Source organism: Protopterus annectens, chromosome 4.part0, assembly GCF_019279795.1.
Source record: "Protopterus annectens isolate FY-2018-M chromosome 4.part0, PAN1.0, whole genome shotgun sequence".
Lineage (NCBI taxonomy): Eukaryota > Metazoa > Chordata > Ceratodontiformes > Protopteridae > Protopterus > Protopterus annectens.
This window is the reverse complement of record NC_056733.1, coordinates 984,659,070-984,682,369: the sequence shown is the minus strand read 5'-3', so window position 1 is coordinate 984,682,369 and position 23,300 is coordinate 984,659,070.

The window sequence follows — 23,300 nt, the reverse complement described above, 5'->3', positions numbered from 1 at the left end:
AGGAATGTTAGCTATATAATGAATCACTTATGCTGTATGAGTGTATAGGTAGGAATGTTAGCTATATAATGAATCACTTATGCTGTATGTGTGCATAGGTAGGAATGTTAGCTATATAATGAATCACTTATGCTGTATGTGTGTATAGGTAGGAATGTTAGCTATATAATGAATCACTGATGCTGTATGAGTGTATAGGTAGGAATGTTAGCTAGATAATGAATCACTTATGCTGTATGTGTGTATAGGTAAGAATGTTAGCTATATAATGAATCACTTATGCTGTATGAGTGTATAGGTAGGAATGTTAGCTATATAATGAATCACTTATGCTGTATGTGTGTATAGGTAGGAATGTTAGCTATATAATGAATCACTTATGCTGTATGAGTGTATAGGTAGGAATGTTACTATATAATGGATCACGTATGCTGTATGTGTGTATAGGTAGGAATGTTAGCTATATAATGAATCACTTATGCTGTATGTGTGTATAGGTAGGAATGTTACTATATAATGAATCACTTATGCTGTATGTGTGTATAGGTAGGAATGTTACTATATAATGAATCACTTATGCTGTATGTGTGCATAGGTAGGAATGTTACTATATAATGAATCACTTATGCTGTATGTGTGCATAGGTAGGAATGTTAGCTATATAATGAATCACTTATGCTGTATGAGTGTATAGGTAGGAATGTTAGCTATATAATGAATCACTTATGCTGCATTTGTGTATAGGTAGGAATGTTAGCTATATAATGAATCACTTATGCTGTATGAGTGTATAGGTAGGAATGTTACTATATAATGAATCACTTATGCTGTATGTGTGTATAGATAGGAATGTTAGCTATATAATGAATCACTTATGCTGTATGTGTGTATAGGTAGGAATGTTACTATATAATGAATCACTTATGCTGTATGTGTGTATAGATAGGAATGTTAGCTATATAATGAATCACTTATGCTGTATGTGTGCACAGGTAGGAATGTTAGCTATATAATGAATCACTTATGCTGTATGAGTGTAGATACAAATGGTAGATGCACAGTACGTCATACACAATGTATGTGTACAGATGTTAGAGATATTGTGCATTGTGCTTCACATATGTTATATGTGTGCAGACACAGATGTTAGATACATAGTACATCACCCATGCTATATGAGTACAGATTGTGACTGGCCTCTTTGTAGAGGTGGCCTCCCCAATTCTAAATTCCTGGCCCTGTCTGTGAGCCAGTTGGCTATCCACTGGGTAACATGCGAGTTTGTACCTAACCTCTTGAGTTTGTCAACAATGCCCAAGTGAGGTATTGTGTCAAATGCCTTGCCCAGGTCAAGGTACACAGTGTGAACCATTTTGCCTACATCCATTGCTTTGGTGACCTTCTCAAAGAAGTCCATCAAGTTGAGTTGGTATGACCTCCCCTTGACAAAACCAAATTGGGTTGCGTCCAGTGTCTGGAGGTTTCCTATGTCATTACTGATCATTTCCATGGCTTTGCATATGAGACTAGTGAGACTTATAGGACAACACAGAGTGTACTGAAACAAGTTATGATGGAAAAATGGTAACTCACAAGGGTTTCCACATTTTTAACTTTACAGATAGACCGACTGACATTACTTACTTCAACTAGTTTGAAAAAGGGTTTAAATTTATTCCTAAATCAAAAGGTAACATAGCAGAAACAATGATTGAGCTAAAATTAATTACTAGGAGGCTGAATTTGTCTTTCGTAAATAGAGACAGTATGATTCCCATGACGGCACATCCATTTAAGAAAAATCGGTTAGGGTTATGAAACCTGATTGGGGGGGAGGGGTAATGATAGTGACACATATTGATTATACTAGTAAAATTATGAGCATGCTCCTCGATGAAAGTCGCTATACTGTGGTATCAAAGATGATAGGTGTTATACAACATTAAATATTCTTCCCCAAAGCAATTATGAAAGTATGCTCTAATTAATACAAGGTTTTGAAATAATGCTTATTCTTATATACTAAATACAAGGTTTGAAATAAATGTGTCTTTTTAAAAAAGCAGAAACTGCAAGGCTGAACAGCAAAAGTTAAAAATAGACAATGTATTAAGCAAAATGAAATTCAGAATTGAAGCAAACAGCTAAATGTCAGACACCTGTAAAAATGAAACATGCTTAGTTAGCTTTAATGTAGATATGTTTTGTCTAGTTTGACTTATTGTGGGCTAAACATACCTGTAAATGGCATCCTGTTATAATAGTAAGAAAGTTGTTCAACAGGGACATTTTGTAAAGTCTTTAACTACAAAAATAAAAAAATAACCAAAGAAGGACATGTAACAGAAACCAGTCATGCAAACCACAAGGACATTGAAAAACAACATCTGCTGTCTTGGAAAGTGTATATAAACTGGACACTGTTTTCTCTTTTTCAGAGACGTATTGATGGAGTGTGCATCGATCCTGTTCATGAGAAGCAGAGACTTTTTCTAGCTGTGTTATAATATAATTAAAATAACTCTGACAGTTTTAACTGCTTGGTAAGATTTTGTACCGATACAAATAAACAATAATGGATACAGTAGTACATTGTCAGTCTGATCACTTCTGCCATTATAAAATTTAACAGTGGTGAGGCCAGCTTGCCTGTGACCTTTTATATCCATCACCAGCAGTTATTTTTCATATGGCCATACTTTCTACGTCATTTCAACATATTGACAGCTTCCAATGTTTCGTTTTCATGGAGTCTGAGTAACATCGTGGTGACCTGCGACCTTCCACTATCAATTCATATGTTTACAGAGACCATCTTTTTCCAGATTGACTTCAGCCTGATCACCTGTTCATTATCTGCAAAAAAAATGGTAAATTCTTTACAGTTATAACATGGATGCCATTAAGGAGCTAAGCCTGAGATGCCCACATATTGTACAGGTAGATTTAAATGATACACCAGACAAGGTCTGGTCTCATTTAGAAGCATGGTTTGAATCTGCTATGTCAGACATGAAATGTAAATCTGGACTTTTTAATGCACAGAAATTAGATAAAAGTTGTATCTGTAAATGGATAAATGTCTATGCTCAATACATAGCAAAGTCAAAGGTAATTCAGAAAGGCTGTCTTTTATGTGACAGTAAATTTTCACAAATATGTCTATTTTGTCACGAGTCTAATATGTAAGCCATACAAAAATATTTATCCTATTTGTACACAGGATATGGCTGAGGCCAAGGAAAATAGTAAATGAAAATAAAAAAGTTGTAAACCAGGTGAAGGTAATTCAAAGAAGAAATGCACATTTATTTATTTTTATTTAACATTTGTTGACCGGGAAAGTCCGACTAGGTTCCACAGATCCTGTTTTCAGCGGAGGCCCGGGGAGAAATGCTCCAGAAGCATGTCTTTAGAACCTACAAATAACACACACATAGAACACACATACAAAACAAAATGTGAATAAAAAGGTTGTGAAAAAAAATGGGGAGACATATTCCAATATAACAGATCACAAGAACAGGGACATCATGACTGGGTACCTGATTTCAACACATTTTTGGCCATGCAAAAATTGTCTGCAAAGGTACATAATAAATCAAATTGTTGGGTTTGTAACCACATTCCTTACAGAGGGAAAATGCCATTACATGCAGTCCCTGTAGATGTTACAGATACAGGTTTTATGTTTAAAGGATCTTATAAAAATAACATTGTAAAACAATCAGCCATAAATGAACATTTACAGTTGATGGAAGCAGAAAAAGAGATACTCTGTTTTGAAAAGAAAGGGACAATCAGGGTTGTTATTAGTAATTGTAACTATTCCATTACTTTACACCAACTTTGGTCACATGACAAGCTTGAGTATCACGGAGGAGAGAATAAAATAAAAACAGTATGAGAGTTAACACATAACATTTCTTTTAAGGAAGGGATGAAAGACTTAAGAGTGAGGCCACAACTAATTTAATGGACCAAGAGAATGTTACTATTCTGGCAGAAGGATTCTTTTTCATTTGTGGGAAGAATGCTTACAAATGGCTACCGATAGGATGGCAAGAGTTCTGTTACATAGGGTATAGAGTCCTGATGATGAGAATTACTCACACATTGTCAGAAGACATGGTTAGAAATCACCAGCAAAAAGGGAGGTTCCTGATAGCTTTTCCAAAATAGGGGATGATTTAAAACAGCTGGACATAATGGTGTTATTTCAGGAGCTAGGATCTTTCCCTGGTATGGTGCCACTAAGACAAAAGTACATCTTTCCCTGGTATGTTGCCACTAAGACAAAAGTAACAAATAACACGGAATCACGAAAAGCACAAGTTGGATGCCAGATAATCTAAAATTTAAAATTTATTGAGCGCTTTCATCAAAATTACATAGGACTTCCTCAGAATAACTATGACACTCATTCACATCTTATTTATAATACAATCAATTAACACATTGACCATCTGTAGTATACTTCATGAATATGTATAAATTTAAAGAAACAGACTCCCTTATACACAAGAACTACATAAAAAATATAAAATACATTGAAACCTACTAATATATACAAACTCATATGAAAACTAATGTAAAGTAATTAATCAGCCTTGTGCATAAAAAATGTTAATTCAAAATGCAAAAAATGATACAGTGCATAATCTAATTTCTTCTGTCAGCTAATTATAATAATCTTACTTATGGTATTTACAAAATTACAACAGTCATAACGATGTAATCAGCTCTAAAAAAATCTGCTTTTAATTTTAAAAAGCTGATAAGAGAGACCATATCATTAAGTCCTGAACTAGTGGTGGCATTAACCCTCAATTGCCATAAAAGATCTTTAAATTCTAAAACTTGGTCAATAGGTCCACCTTTCTCGTCCATTACCAGCCGTCCCAGGACTGTGAACTTAAAGTGGTGACCTGGAAAGGTGTTGGCATGTTTAGCTAATGCATTTATTAAATGACCTTTCCCTATTTCGTACATATGCTGGTATATGCATGTCCTAAAGGTGTGGTTTTACCAATATAGAACTCAGAACACATCTGACATATACCTGCATAGACCACGTATTTAGTCCCACAATTGTTTTTCTGGTTAAATCTCACCCACCCATATCCAGCTATAAAAACTCTGTCACCCTCCAAAATATATTTACATTGGGTGCACTGGCCACATGTCATTGTTATTCTGAGGAAGTCATATGTAATTTTGACGAAAGCGCTCAATACATTTTAAATTTTAGATTATCTGGCATCCAGCTCGTGGTTTTCGTGATTTTGTGTTATACGGTGCCACTAAGGCAATATGGGAATTACAGAAAGTTGTAAAGCTGATGGAAGTTTTAGCAAATGCAACTTATGGAGCTATCTCAGACATAATAGAAGAGATGGTAGCAAAGAGAACAATCGTCCTCCAAAACAGAATGGCCTTGGATTACTTGCTTGCTTGCTAGCCAAGGAGGGTATGTGCTTTAATCAAAATTGAATGCTGTACAGAATTCCTGATAAATCAAAATCCATACATTGACATTTAGAAAGAATTGCTGAAGTTTCCTTAAAATCCAGAAAAACATGTAGTGCAGAGTGGTCTGATTGTTTTCAGGTTGGTGGGCTACTATAATTCTAGCAATGATTACCTTCATTGTCATTATCTTTCGATCTATTACAATTTGTATGTGTGTTAAAATTTGTCTTAATGGAACTATTAATCAAGTAACTGTCGTCAGCAAAGAAAAAATGGTATTAAGTGCAATGGACAAAAGGGCTCAAAGTACAGAGGATCGTATTCTTCTGTAAATTGCATTTTTTTCTTTTGCTTAATTAAAATATAAAGGGGGAATTGATAGATATTATATAACAGTAAATATTCTTCCCCAAAGCAATTATGAAAGTATGCTCTTATTAATACAAGGTTTTGAAATAATGCTTATTCTTATATACTAAATACAAGGTTTGAAATAAATGTGTCTTTTTAAAAAAGCAGAAACTGCAAGGCTGAACAACAGAAGTTAAAAATAGATAAGGGCTTAAGCAAGCATGAAATTCAGAACTGAAGCAAACAGCTAAATGTCAGACACCTGTAAAAATGAAACATGCTTAGTTAGCTTTAATGTAGATATGTTTTTGTCTAGTTTGACTTATTGTGGGCTAAACATACCTGTAAATGGCATCCTGTTATAATAGTAAGAATGTTGTTCAACAGGGACATTTTGTAAAGTCTTTAAATACAGAAATAAAAAAATAACCAAAGAAGGACATGTAACAGAAACCAATCATGCAAACCACAAGGACATTGAAAAACAACATCTGCTGTCTTGGAAAGTGTATATAAACTGGACACTGTTTTCTCTTTGTCAGAGACGTATTGATCGAGTGTGCATCAACCTTGTTCATGAGAAGCAGATACTTTTTCTAGCTGTGTTATAATAGAATTAAAGTAACTGACAGTTTTAACTGCTTGGCAAGATTTTGTGCCGATACAAATAAATAATAACGGATGCAGTAGTACATTGTCAGTCTGGTCACTTCTGCCATTATAAAATTTAACAAAGAACAAGATTAATATAGTCTACATGAAGACTGATTTGTTTCTAGAAGACATTCTTTTCCAGAGAGTAGTTATCCCGGACATTTATGATTTGTTGTGTAATAGGAACCCTGTAATCCCAGCTGCATTTGGGATCCCCAAATTACATAAAAACATAGAGGATCCACCATACAGGTTAAAAGTTGCAGGACAAGGATCAAAGACATACCCCTTAGCTGTATTTATATAGATAGGAAAGTCAAACCTGTATTGAGTCAGCAACCACACATTTTAAGAGATTAATGGTTAAGGTGTTTGCCTTACAAACACAAGGTGCAGGGTTTGAGTCTCACAAGGGATAATTGGCTAGGCTTACAATGGCTTGCAAGAGTAGTTAGCTTAGTACTAATCTATGAATCTATAAATCTATGAATCTATGAATCTATGAATCTATGAATCTTAGCAAAATTGGATGCTAATAGTTCCATGGACTTAACTTGTCTCCTGTCTGTTGATGACCTTTTTACATGTATTCCCCGCCACGAAGTTCTGGAACTGTTTGAAGAAACACTTTTGGAAACTAAAATGTTTACTGTCCAAAGAGTACTCTTTTTGGTAGATCTTATGGTGCTAGTTTTAACCAATAATGTTTTGTACTTTGAAGGAGTGTACTTTAAACAGATTAGTGCAATGACAATGGGAGCTACATGCACAACAATTTTGCCGTATATTGTGATGTTAGGATGGGAGAAAAAAGTTATTCTGAACTCCACTTAGCTAACCTTATGGTTGAACTATTCACGATTTTTGGACAATCTGTTTTTTATATGGAAAGGTGACCCCATGGAAATTGAGCCATTCTTCAGCTATTTAGAAGTATGACAACATTTTTAAGGTTTACACATAATAAGAGTGTTAACAATATGCACTATTTAGACATTCACCTTAGAGTACAAAAAGGGGCTTTTGTGACCAGTAAATACAGAAAAGAAACATATTCAATTTGTTACCTTCACTGTAGAAGTGGACACCCAGGATTCTGTAAGAAGAATCTGGTGAAGGGACAATTCACCCGAGCGGCCAGGATGAACTCTGGTGAAATCATTTCAAGGAGGAATTAGATAAGATGACATCTACATTTTTAGAAAGGGGGTACCCCCTGGATATTTTAAAAACATTGAGGAACAAAGCAGAGGACAACAGGGGATCTAGATTCCCATGCATTTTGGGCAAGCCTGACCTACTAACAAGTATGGGCCAGAATAACAATTTTTGCCCAGGTTCCTTTCAAAATGCTATGGTTATAAAGTTTAATGAGGTTAACCAAGAAGTAATAAACATTATCACAACGAACTGGGCCATTTTGAAAACAGATGATGAGTTATGTCAACAAATAGGGGGAACACCAACTTTTATATACAAAGTTAACAAGAATATTAAGGAAATGTTAGACAGAGGCCTACAGTTTCAGAAGACTGGGACAGCCAAATATGGCAGGTGTAATTATTGTCAATACATCATTAACAAAGGTGAGGTCACCTTGAAAAATAATTTCCGCACAAAAATAATTTTTAGAAAAGGTGACTGTAACACAGGTGGCCTGGTGTACTTGACTCTCTGTGATTTCTGTTTTTCATTCTAAGTGGGGAAAATGGAGAGGAAATTGCCCAAGAGAATATATGAACACTTGTACGATATAAGAAAATCTAATTTTAACAATGCACTATTCAAACACACTTGTGTATGTGAAGGGTACAAGAAGTTTGGTTTTGGTATCTTGGAAGTAGTTCCAATAGAAGCCAGAGGAGGAGCTTGGGAAAACAGGCTAGAATACAAGAACTCCTCTGGCAGCTTAGACTGGATGCAATGCATAAGCCGGGTTTAAATGAGTATATTTCAATTAATCCTGTATTAAAAATGAGGGTGGCAAAATTGTAATATTATTTTTACATTGTGATATTTTTTAAAGGTATAGAGGCAATACTGTCTTTTAATTATGGATATTTGTGAAATGGTAGGATGACAAAGGGTTAAAAGCAGTTTTAATAATCTGGACAATGTGATTGGATAATTGATGTTTTTGAAGTAGCATATAAATTGACTGATTTTAATGGATATTTAGTTCTGAAGAAGTCCTGGAGTGGGACGAAAGCATTCAACTTTTAACTGACTGACAATAAATGGATTCATACAACTCTTGCTGGAGACAGTGGAGTTCTTTTTGGAGACTTATAGGTTTATAGTTTTCAGGGTCTGTAGATAGCCCATCCTTGTGCAAAGGGATGACTGTTGCTGTTCTCCATTCTTGAGGCATGAAGCAGGCTACAGTTAAATAGCATTTTCAGAGGGTCTAATAGGTCAAATTTCATGCTAGTTAGAAGGCATTCTGCAATATTGTCTGGGTCCATTGATGTTGGCCTTAGAGAGAGCATTAAGGACCTGTTCCCTAGTGATAGCAAGAGAGTTATGTTTCATGGTATTTCCTCAGAGAAGGTTGTGGGGGAGAGGGGTAAAGATGGAGATGAATTTGTCAGCCAGTAGGTTTGCTATATCTTCTGGCTCAGTATAGCTGACTCCATTTACAATGAGCTCTGCGTACAATTCTGTATTGCCTTTAAGGTTCCAGACATAGCTAAAGGATGCCTTGTGGTTGTCCTTGGCCTGGGAGACCAAATGTACCTCAAATTTAGCTTTGGTAGACTTTATTTGTCCTCTCAGTTGTTTGTTTAGTTTGATGAGAGTGCTTTTATGCTGCTGGGTGCTGCACCTCCTAATTTTTGCCATATTTTTTTTCCTTTTGTTACACAGCCTATTGATTTTGTGATTCCACCAGGGTGGCTTCTTTTTTGAGTTTGTTCTGCACTTGTTCCTGGTGGGTATAGCTGCCTCTCTGCAGCTATTAACATGCTTGCATAGGGTTTCTGTGAACAGTTCTGCATAGGCAGCAGTGGTATCAGGGTTTATGGGGGCTTGACATTTTGCCGGGTTATCACTCAATAGCAGGAACGTAGCCTTGGAGTAGTTCCTGAATATTCCAGGTTTAGCTGGGGTTCCAGATTTTATTTTTACTTCAAATAAGACCATTTTGTGGTCTGACCTTACCACAGAAGACATTACATTATGAGGGTGTGCAGCACTCCCATATTAGTGAGGACCAGATCCAGTATGGTTGCACCCCTGGTTGGTGTATTGACAATCTTGTCCAGGGAGTCTGTGTTTACAAAATACAGGAATATCTTTTCCAGTACTTTTGGTGTCATGTAGGATTCCCATTTAATAGTGGGGTAATTAAAGTTGTGAATGACTATGGTATTAGGTTAGATAGTCAGTGTTTCCAATAAGTTTAAATTCATGGTATGAGTTTCCTGTGTAATAGATGAAGACCTATAGCTTTCAAGAAAGTGGTATGGGATTTCACCTATGGTGAGTTGAACATGGAGCAGCTCAAGTGCATTGTCCTGTTTGACCAGCCTTGATGTATATTTAATTTTGATGTAAACAGAGACACCTCCACCTTTAGTCCCTGCCTATGGAGTAGCTGGTCTAAATGTGTGGAAGGCATTATAACCCTGCACTGCTGGTGTGCTCTCCATAGCTTTAAACTATGTCTCAGTGACTGCACAGACATCAGCATTCTATAGGGTAAACAGAGCTTCTAGGGAGTGGAGTTTTTTGTTTAGACTCCTAGCAGTGAGCAGTAATACCTTTAGACTTTCTTGGGTTTGATTTGCTATGTCAGAACTACTTTCAGTTTGTCATTGCCTAAAAAAGGCACTATGGGGGGGAGACAATGTTTTTGCTATTATTTAAAAGCCTAGAAAGGAGAGGTACAGATCATTCCTGGTAAGGCAGAGTGGTCTATTGACCATCTCCTTCCATGCTGACAAATATTGCACTACCTTAGAATGACACCAGAAACTAAACCAATCATTGAAGTCAGTCATCTTTTGTTCATATTGTGGCATCATCATTAGAGAAGGTAAAATGCTGCTCAGTGCCAGCCTTGAACACGTATTTTAAGAGCTCCATGATGTCTCTCTTCATATAGTCTAGGGAGGTGCATCTCATTTCATTTACACCCACATGGACTATGACTGAGTCATACCAGTGTTTGTGGTCTAATGACCTCACTGTGTGCATAATGTGGAAGATCCTAGCCCTGATAAGCAACTGACCATGAGTTTCTCCTCACTCAGCCTGGTGAGAGGGACATCAGTGTGTCTCACAATGAAGTCTTCAAAGACCAGAATGTTGGATTGTGTGGTGGCTTGTCTTATTGGGTTAGAATTAGAGGTCCCATGAGATGTGGCTGTATGTTTTGATGTGGGTGTTGTTTTGAAAGAGTACATTTGGGGATGCTGAGGGTATTTGTTATGTGTACTTTGTCTACGAGGTCTTGTCTAGGAAGGTTATATTTAAGTGCTTCAGCATATGCGGATCTACGTGTCTGCTTTGAATTGTGCATGATGGGTGCAGAGTTTGTACAACGGACAACCTTATTGATTAGGAGTACTTTTATGTGAGATCTTTGTCTCCAGTGACTTTGTGTAAATTTATCCTTCACGTACCATATCAGTATGTTTCAGAATTCATTGGTTGTCAGTAAACATGAGGCAATTTCTACATTGCCTCAGGATGCCCATTATTTATTTTACATTTGGTTACTGAGAAAGTCTGACTGGACACAAGTACTTTTTTCAGCATAGGCTTGGGGAGAAAAGCTCCAACATATGACATACATAATAAAGTCCATTAACACAGTTACAGAAATATAACTTTATACAATTTACATCAAATAAATCTAGGATGACAAAAAAAACCACTATACAAATTGCATAAAATAAAGCTAGGATGAGAAATACCTTCATCTAACATCGGCTAAGGGCAGGATTGAAAAATAGTACATTATACAAGTGTGAAGAGGAAGCACCCTAAACTGTACAACAGAATAATATTCAGTGTGATATAGTATGACAATAGCATAAAGCATACATCAAGTGTCTGAGCTTTGAAGGATCAGTAATATTTGAGGAAGAGAGAGGTATGAGGAATAAGGCTAACAAGATAATGAGCAGTCCCCTGACTGATGAGATGGTAGGAGAGGTTTTTTTTTTGGGGGGGGGGTGAGTGAGAAGGAGATGGCATTAGACTAGCCTGCAGAGTCACATTTGCACATCCAGTTAGGTTTGAGGTATGTTTTTAGACCTTTCCTAAACTGGGCTAAAGATGTTGTGACTGATATATTAGTGGGTAGCATGTTCCATTTTTTGGCTATAAAATTTGAATACAGAGAGTCTCCAGTGGAGTTGTTGGTTTTAGTGACTTGAAGGAAAGGTTTATTGTTGGCATGGAGGACCCTAGTACTGGAGTAAGGATGTATTAGGTTTTGTAATGCAGGGGTTTTATCAGGGTAGTAGAGAATCTTATCTGTAAGTATAAGCTGGTTATAATGGAGAAGCTGGGGGAGTTCAAGTCACTTGAGTTGTTTAAGGGCTGAGCAGTGATGTGTCTGATGTGGACTATTGGTAGCAAACCTTGCAATTTTGTTATAGCAGGCATCAAGTTTAGATAAGTCTGATTTTCTAAGGTTGGTGAGAATAGGGGAGGAATAAGAAAGTGTAGAGATTAGATGTTTTTCTGCTATTTTAGCTCTGGTGGTGTGAGGAATTGTTTATTTCTAATAGTGCCCCCAGTTTTTGTGAGCTTTCTTTATGGTGAGTGAAATGTGAATGTCAGACTTCATATTGCTGTTTATTTCAACTCCTAGAAGTTTGGTGTGAGTAGTTGGTTAGATAGTTCACTTATTGTTAGAAATTATAGAAAAAGTGGGTATGGAAGTGGAGTAGTTAGTAGAGTGGAATATGAGAGGTTTGGTTTTGTTGGCGTTTAGTATTAGCTGAGATTTGGTAAGCCATTCTTCTACAGAAAGGAAAGAGGTCTGTGATTTTAATTGCATTTCTTGGAGGGAAGGAGAGGAACAGATTAGTGTCACGTCATCAGCATATAGTATGGCTGAGGCATGTAGAGTAGAGGTATGAAGGTTGTTAGTGAAGACAGAGAAAAGTAAAGGACCAAGGATGGAGCCTTGGGAATGCCTAGTGCAACTGGTAATACAGAAGAGAGTTCTTGCCTCCACTACACTGCTTGCTGTCTATTTGTTAAATAACTTTGAAACCAGGTAATGGTGGGTTTGCTAAGATTCAGTTCTGAGAGGGATTTAATGAGTTTGTTGTGGTTAACCATATCAAATGCCTTAGAGAGGTCAAGGATGATAGCAGAGACATAGTTAAAATTGTTTTGGTGGTTGTTAACTGTATGACAGAATATGAGGGCTGTTGTAGTGCTGTGATTGGGCCTGAAGCCATGTTGAGTCTTTGTGAGGAGGTTGTGGGAGTTGAACCAATTCAGGATTTGTGGGTTTATACACCTCTCCAGTATTTTGGACAGTGGTGAGTTACCCCACCTTGTGGAGTGGGATGATGTAAGAAATTTTACAGATATCTGGGACTAGATTTTCAGATACTGAACGGTTGATAAGAATAGATACAGGGTGTGCGATTGCATCAGTCGCTATTTTCAAAAATTCAGCATGGAGTTCAGTGGCTAAGGTGGTAGGTTTAAGTTTCATAAGAAGCTTCTTAACTGATTCGGTAGAGACAGGATGTGAAGTAAAACCATTATTGCTAGAATGGTAGTATGGACCTAGGTTGGACGATAGACAGGTTTTTCAGTTAGCTAGTGCAAGAATGCATTTGGTGAAGAATTTGGTGAAATGGGTGGCAACATTGTGTGTGGTATCAGTTATGGTCAGAAGGGGAGTACCTGATTTTCCAGGAAGTAGAATGTTGTTAATGACTGACCAGAATATTTTGGAGTTATTTTGATATTTTGTTTGTATGTTGTGATAGTAGCTGATGATGTCTTTTTTGACCTTTTTCTTTGCCTTGTTGCACTATCCTAGATATGCTTGTTTATCTGTGTCCACCAAGCTGGTAATGGAGATAGTGGGGAAGTTCATATCCACTGCAACAGTTTTTTATTGATTAGACAATTGAAGTGAGAATACAAAACAATGCCAGGAGTATACAGTTTGTAACTCCGGGGGCAGTGCTTGTAACTACAAACTAGATGCCCTGTGTGCAATTAGGTATTGGTGAAATTTCAAATTTGCGTTTATAGGAAAAATGTCACTCAAGGTGTCTGTGTCTATACAGGGCACTGCCAAACACTTGATGGGAAACTAATAAGTAGACCCTGACAATTCAAGGATGAAGTATTTAGGCAAATATTCTGAAGTTAGAAACAAATCAAGTAGTATGTACTGAAAAGAAATAATTAGATTGTCAAGAATGATGAAAAGAGGGGAGTCACATGAATGCCTACTGCCTGACTACTACTAGTGCTGGTCTCACCACAGCTTCGCTTGGCTGGGATACAATGCTCCTTTGTTTCTTTTCTCACCAGATGGAAAGCATTAACACCAATCCAAAGATGAGAAGCAGGCCACAGCCTGTTTGGTGATCCACAGTCTTGTCACAGATGATGCAAGGGTCTGTAGGCTTGTTGTAGCCTTTTCCTGGTAGATGCCTTGAACAGCAACCAGACCAATCAGGAACATCAAGTACTGACACTCACTGCCTAACCAGAAACAGTTGGGAATCGATGCACTCTGCTCATTCTCTCACCAGGAGCAAAACAGAAGCACAAATTCCAAGCTGGCACCTATGAAGCAGTTATTAGGCTTTCCAGTGATCAGCACTCCAGGAAATAATGTCTCTGTGTGCCTTCTCTCACCCGGAGCAAAATAGAAGCACTAATGCCAAGATGACTACTGAGAGGCAGAATGTGTGCTCTTCAATGATTGGTTATCTTGGAGTAGATGTTGCAGATTTAAAAGGTAAGATGGAAAGATGGGTTAATATCCTAAAAGCTGCAGTGTTCACTACGCAGTTAGATATGAAATGTGCAGGGTTACTCAGCTTTACCTATCTAAGTGGATAGCCTCTAATTTTAAAAGATAAAGATAGATGGAAGGGGTGGGTACTTTGTATTCTGGTTCTATCAAAGACACTGGGTTGGCCAATAAATTTAAACAGTTGAAGGGGATGAATTCACAAAATGATAATTTTCTGCTTACTCACAACAGCTTATGAAAGGGGACAGGGAAGGAGATATGTGGCCAAATTAACAGAGGCACGCAACTAGAAAGATAGCTGAGTTTAAAAACACAACAGCACCAGGGTGGGAGAGTAGTTAAAAACTTAATTTCTGTGTGACTCACAAGAAGCACACCTGTGGTCTCTTTCCTAGTGCAATAAAAGCAGAATACAAGTAAAACACAGTGTAAAAATGCACCACATTATACAAAATAGAAGAAGGAAATGAAGCAATGCAAAATACAAGAAAGCAAAAAGAAACTAACCTTTCCCTCTCAGCAAGTTGTAGTAGAGTCTGGGTGAGCTTTTCCAGTAAAGCCTTGAAATGGTTTATTTTAAACCCACAATAATTCAAAAAGGCAGCTGTATGGTCCAGGAAAAACAACCAAGCCATGCTAGAATGCTAAGTTAAAATTTAATGACCATGAACAAAGGATTTAGCGCATTCATAAAACACTTCATCAGAATCATCATACAGTACTAAATGCTATGTATAAATACCCTTGGTTGTTTTTCCTGGACCGTACAGCTGCCTTTTTGGATTATTGTGGATCTCACCTGTTTCATCTTTGTGGTTCTATGGTTTATTTTAACCCTTAAATAGAAGGTTTGGTTCCTAGCTCCACACTCAGTTCACAGCTAATTAACCTTAATTGACCTGTTCTAATTTCTGTGTGACAAGAGGCACAGCCATGTTCTCTTTCCTGGTTTAAATATACAATTAAAAGCAGAAAGCAAGTAAAACACAGTGTAAAGAAAACAAATCACAATATACATAAATAGAAGAAGGCAATAAAGTAATACAAAAATACAAGAAAGCAAAAAAAACTAACCAGCCTTGAAATTATTTATTTTACCCCTTAAATAGAAGGTTTCATTCCTAGCTCCACCCTCAGTTCACAGATAATTAACCTTAATTGACCTGTTCTAATTTCTGTGTGTCTCAAAAGAGACACAGCTGTAGTCTCTTTCCTAGTTTAATATGCAATTAAAAGCAAAATACAAAATGCAGTGCAAAGAAAACAAATCACAGTATACAAAATAGAAGAAGATAATAAAAGTAATGCAAAATACAGGAAAGCTAAAGCAAACTAACCTTTCCCTCACAGCAAGTTGTGGCAAAGTCTGGATGAGCTTTTTAATGTAAAGATATAAATGTTAGGTATGTAGTTCATAATGCAAACTGTATATGAATAGATACAGATATTAGATACATATTGCATCAGATATGTTGCATGTGCATATGTATAAATGATTAGATATATAGTACAGAGCATAGGCTGGCTGTGTATGTATTTAGAAATAGATGTTAGTTGGTTTACAATCAAAATATCAGGTGGAGATGCTTACAGATAGACAATCAAAATACAGATGTTCGACTGACCGTGTTGCGGAACACTCCTTGTTCGAAATTCCTATCAGTGAATGCTACTGTGCATTCACTGATATGAAGTTGATGTACTGCACGGATATTACGGTGCAGTGCTTTTTGGGATATTCATCGTTTTCCTTACTGTAGTATGATCTTGGAGATGGAATATATATAGTTAGCAGAGGGTGTGGGAGGTGCAGGGGGGCTTGTCTCCTTGCAAAACCATGATGTTCAGTATAGTAGTTTCACATAAGTGTGCTCCTTTGGACATCATGTGCTCTGTGCGACAACAATGTCAAGTTGGTTATTTTCAATTTCACCCTTTTCTGTGATGTTGTAACCAAAATATGTTTTTTCAGTCGACATTTTGATAGTAAACCATGTTAGATACATAATACACACATGCTATATGTGTTCATATGCTGATGGTACATAGTGTACCACATATTCTTAATGTATACATGTACAAATATTAGATACACATTAAATCACACATGCTGTTTGTTTACAGTTATGAACATTAGATACATAATGCATTAGACATGTTGTAAGCAGACAGATAACATTTTTTGATAAACACTATCCATTACCGTGCACACAAAATTCACAAGCAACCTCACATCTGACTCCATATGTTGTGACTACATCACATGTGCAGTATGTGTAAAGATGCAAATGTCTGACATATAGTATATGGCATGTGCTTTATGTGTATATTTACAGAAATTAGATACACAGATTATCACCAGTGGTATATGTATACAGATATACACTATCCATTACTGTGCACACAAAATTCACAAGCAACCTCACATCTGACTCCATATGTTGTGACTACATCACATGTGCAGTATGTGTAAAGATGCAAATGTCTGACATATAGTATACAGTGTGTGCTTTATGTGTACATTTACAGAAATTAGATACACAGATTATCACCAGTGGTATATGTATACAGATATACATGTTGGATATATGCTACATCACACATTTCATATGTGTACAGCTACAGATGTTAGATACATAGCGGGTCACATATGATGTGTGTGTGTATATATATATATATATATATATATATATATATATATATATATATATATATATCTACATACATACACACACAGATACTTATGTAAGACAGCATACCACATATTTGTATATATGTAAATTTGCAAATTTAATGCAACACATATGTTGCATGTATATGTGTTAAGAAGTTAGATGTATAGTACATTGCAATTTCCATATGTATATATACACACACAAATAATAGAAGCATATTACATCACATATACTGTATGTGAACAGATACAAATGTTAGATCTATAGTACATCGCATATGCTGTATGTGAACAGATACAAATGTTGATATATAGTACATCAAATATGCTGTATGTGAACAGATACAAATGTTAGATATATAATAGTACATCACATATGCCGTATGTGTACAGATACAAATGTTAGCTATATAGTACATCACATATGCTGTATGTGAACAGATACAAATGTTAGATATATAGTACATCACATATGCCGTATGTGAACAGATACAAATGTTAGATATATAGTACATGGCATATGCTGTATGTGAACAGATACAAATGTTAGATATACAGTACATCACATATGCTGTATGTGAACAGATACAAATGTTAGATATATAGTACATTGCAAATGCTGTATGTGAACCGATACAGATGTTGATATATAGTACATCACATATGCTGTATGTGAACAGATACAAATGTTATATGTATAGTACATCGCATAAGCTGTATGTGAACAGATACAAATGTTAGATATATAGTACATTGCATATGCTGTATGTGTACAGATACAAATGTTAGATGTATAGCACATCACAAATGTTGATTGTGAACAGATACAAATGTTAGATATATGGTACATCCATATGCTGTATGTGAACAGTTACAAATGTAAGATATATAGTACTTCACATATGCTGTATGTGAACAGATACAAATGTTAGATATATAGTACATCACATATGCTGTATGTGTAGACACACATGTTAGATATATAGTACATCACATATGCTGTATATGTACAGATGCATAAGTTAGATACATAGTACACCACAAACACTATGTAAGTATAGATACAGATGTTACAGACATAGTGCATCATATAAGCTCTATCTTTACAGATGTAAATGTTAGATACACAGTATGTTACATACACAGTGCATGCGTACCAATTCAAATGTTTGATGCATAGTACATAAGATATGCTGCAAGCATACATGTAGAAATGTTTGCCACTTAGTATATTGCATGTGCTGTATGTGTATAGATACTGATGTTGGATACATAATACATCATATATGCTATATGTGTACCGAAGCAGATGTTAGATACATAATAATTCACATATGTTCGTTGTGGAAAGATACAGATATTAGATACATAGAATACTACAAAATACTATATAATACTACATAAGCATATATATAGATGTACATAGTGGATGTTATAAACTCTATGTGTACAGATATAAATGTTAGATACACAGTACAGTATATACACACTGTAAGGTCTTTTACAGTTACGTACATAGCCTAAAAGGTAGGACCCAAGCATGTGCCAAATTAGTGACTAAGGGTATCACACAAACACACACACACACACACACACACACACACACACACACACACACACACACACACACACACACACACACACACACACATTCTGATCCCACAGAGACAGCAAACCTGCTAGCAGACAGATTTGGCAAACATTTCACTCCTTTTTCCTTCCCAAACTTATCACAAACCTTGCCCCCAACTCCCCACCACTCCACATATCTGAAGAGCAGGTCATTAAAGCCATATCTAAGGCAAAAAACATAGCCTCTATGAAACCAGATGGCATCCCAGGCTGATTTCTAATCAAACTAAACCATGAACTAGCATCACCATTAAGTACCTTATTCAGTCCCAGCCTAACTACACTAAACCATGAACTAGCATCACCATTAAGTAGCTTATTCAATCACAGCCTAACTACACTAAACCATGAACTAGCATCACAATTAAGTACCTTATTCAATCACACCTTAACTACAGTAAACCATGAATTAGCATCGCCATTAAGTACCTTAATCAATCCCAGCCTAACTGCACTAAACCATGAACTAGCATCACCATTAAGTACCTTATTCAATCAAGCCTAATTACACTAAACCATGAACTAGCATCACCATTAAGTACCTTATTCAATCATAGCCTAACTACAATAAACCATGAATTAGCATCACCATTAAGTACCTTAATCAATCCCAGCCTAACTACACTAAACCATGAACTAGCATCACCATTAAGTACCTTATTCAATCACAGCCTAATTACACTGAACCATGAACTAGCATCACCATTAAGTACCTTATTCAATCATAGCCTAACTACACTAAACCATAAACTAGCATCACCATTAAATACCTTATTCACTCACAGCCTAACTACAATAAACCATGAACAAGCATCACCATTAAGTACATTATCCAATACCAGCCTAACTACACTAAACCATGAACTAGCATCACCATTAAGTACCTTATTCAATCACAGTCTAACTATACTAAATCATGAACTAGCATCACCATTAAGTACCTTATTCAATCCCAGCCTAACTACACTAAACCATGAACTAGCATCACCATTAAGTACCTTATTCAATCATAGCCTAACTGCCCTAAACCATGAACAACCATCACCATTAAGTACCTTATTCAATCCCAGCCTAACTACACTGAACCAGGAACTAGCATCACCATTAAGTACCTTATTCAATCCCAGCCTAACTACACTAAACCATGAACTAGCATCACCATTAAGTACCTTATTCAATCACAGCCTAACTACACTAAACCATGAACTAGCATCACCATTAAGGACCTTATTCAATCCCAGCCTAACTACACTAAACCATGAACTAGCATCACCATTAAGGACCTTATTCAATCCCAGCCTAACTACACTAAACCATGAACTAGCATCACCATTAAGTACCTTATTCAGTCACAGCCTAATTACACTAAACCATGAACTAGCATCACCATTAAGTACCTTATTCAATCGTAGCCTAACTACACTAAACCATGAACTAGCATCACCATTAAGTACATTATTCAGTCATAGCCTAACTACACTAAACCATGAACGAACATCACCATTAAGTATATTATTCAATCCCAGCCTAACTATACTAAACCAGGAACTAGCATCACCATTAAGTACCTTAATCAATTATAGCCTAACTACACTAAACCATGAATTAGCATCACCATTAAGTTCCTTATTCAATCAGAACTTAACTACACTAAACCATGAACTAGCATCATCATTAAGTACCTTATTCAATCCCAGCCTAACTCACTAAACCATGAACTAGCAAACTACACTAAACCATGAACTAGCATCACAATTAAGTACCTTATTCAATACCAGCCTAACTACACTAAAGAGGAACTAGCATCACCATTAAGTACCTTATTCAATCAGAGCCTAACTACACTAAACCACAAACTAGCATCACCATTAAGTACCTTATACAATCACAGCCTAACTACACTAAACCATGAACTAGCATTACCAATAAATACCTTATTCAATCACAGGCTAACTACACTAAACCATGAACTAGCATCACCTTTAAGTACCTTATTCAATCACAGCCTAACTACACTAAACCATGAACTAGCATCACCATTAAGTACCTTATTCAATCCCAGCCTAACTACACTAAACCATGAACTAGCATCACCATTAAGTACCTTATTCAATCCCAACCTAATTATACTAAACCAGGAACTAGCATCACCATTAAGTACTTTATTTAATCATAGCCTAACTACACTAAACCATGAACTAGCATCACCATTAAGTACCATATTCAATCACAGCCTAACTACACTAAACCATGAACTAGCATCACCATTAAGTACCTTATTCAATCACAGCCTAACTACACTAAACCATGAACTAGCATCACCATTAAGTACCTTATTCAATCACAGCCTAACTACACTAAACCATGAACATCACCATTAAGTACCTTATTCAATCCTAGCCTAACTACACTAAACCATGAACTAGCATCACCATTAACTGCCTTATTCAATCACAGCCTAACTACACTAAACCATGAACTAGTTTCACCATTAAGTACCTTATTCAATCACAGCCTACCTACACTAAACCATGAACTAGCATCACCATTAAGTACCTTATTCAATGACAGCCTAACTACACTAAACCATGAACTAGCATCACCATTAAGTACCTTATTCAATCACAGCCTAATTACACTAAACCATGAACTAGCATCACCATTAAGTACCTTATTCATTTCCAGCCTAACTACACTAAACCATGAACAAACATCACCATTAAGTACATTATTCAGTCCCAGCCTAACTATACTAAACCAGGAACTAGCATCACCATTAAGTACCTTATTCAATTATAGCCTAGCTACACTAAACCATGAACTAGCATCACCATTAAGTGCCTTATTCAATCACAGCCTAACTACACTAAACCATGAACTAGCATCACCATTAAGTACCTTATTCAATCCCAGCCTAACTACACTAAACCATGAACTAGCATCACCATTAAGTACCTTATTCAATCCCAGCCTAACTATGCTAAACCAGAAACTAGCATCACCATTAAGTACCATATTCAGTCACAGCCTAACTACACTAAACCATGAACTAGCATCACCGTTAAGTACCTTATTCAATCCCAGCCTAACTACACTAAACAATGAACTAGCATCACCATTACATACCTTATTCAGTCCCAGCCTAACTACACTAAACCATGAACTAGCATCACCATTAAGTACCGTATTCAATCACAGCCTAACTACATTAAACCATGAACTAGCATCACCATTAAGTACCTTATTCAGTCACAGGCTAACTACACTAAACCATGAACTAGCATCACCATTAAGTACCTTATTCAGTCACAGCCTAACTACACTAAACCATGAACTAGCATCACCATTAAGTACCTTATTCAATCACAGCCTAACTACACTAAACCATGAACTAGCATCACCATTAAGTACCTTGTTCAGTCACAGCCTAACTACACTAAACCATGAACTAGCATCACCATTAAGTACCTTATTCTGTCACAGGCTAACTACACTAATCCATGAACTAGCATCTCCATTAAGAACCTTATTCAATCATAGCCTAACTACACTAAACCATGAACTAGCATCACCATTAAGTACCTTATTCAATCACAGGCTAACTACACTAAACCATGAGCTAGCATCACTATTAAGTACCTTATTCAATCACAGGCTAACTACACTAAACCATGAACTAGCATCACCATTAAGTGCCTTATTCAATCACAGCCTAACTACACTAAAGCAGGAACTAGCATTACCATTAAGTACCTTATTCAGTCATAGCCTAACTTCACTAAACCATGAACCAGCATCACCATTAAGTACCTTATTCAATCATAGCCTAACCATAGACTTTGTTCCTGTGACCTCCAAACCCTTGATCCAACCGAATGCGGCTTCTTCAATGGCAGATCATGCCTGTTAAACCTGGTGGATTTCTTTAAAAATGTGATCAGGGCCATTGACTAGGGCAAATCTGTGCACACACCATACCTCGCCTTGGCAAAGGCCTTTGACACAACCCCATACTCAGGCATTACCGATAAACTTAGCAACTAAATGTAAACCCCTTTGTTGTAAGATAAGTTACCAACTGGCTCACAAACCAGTCACACACCATCAAAGTGGGTGACTCCACATCAACCAGCAGACCTGTCACCAGTGGGGTACCACAAGGGTCAGCGCTGGGCCCCCTACTGTTTGGTATATACTTCTCTGAAGTTCAGGCCAAAACTAAGGGGCTGTGGCTGACCGAGTTTGTGGACAGCTGCAAACTGGTTGCAATTATTGAATCCTCAAATTATCTCAGTATACACCTGGAGGGTCTTATGCAGACCACCAACTGATGTCTTAGTCATCGTCTCAAACCGAATGTAAAGAAATGCATCATCATTCTCTTTGTTAAAAACAATGTCCCCTCACACTATCAAATTAACAACAATACCCTATGTACCTACAATGTGTCGCAAACAGGAAAAACTTGTTAAAATCAAGCAAACAACAAACTGTGGTAGGACCCAAGGAACCAGGCAAACTGCAAAATATGAAATGTAATCCAAG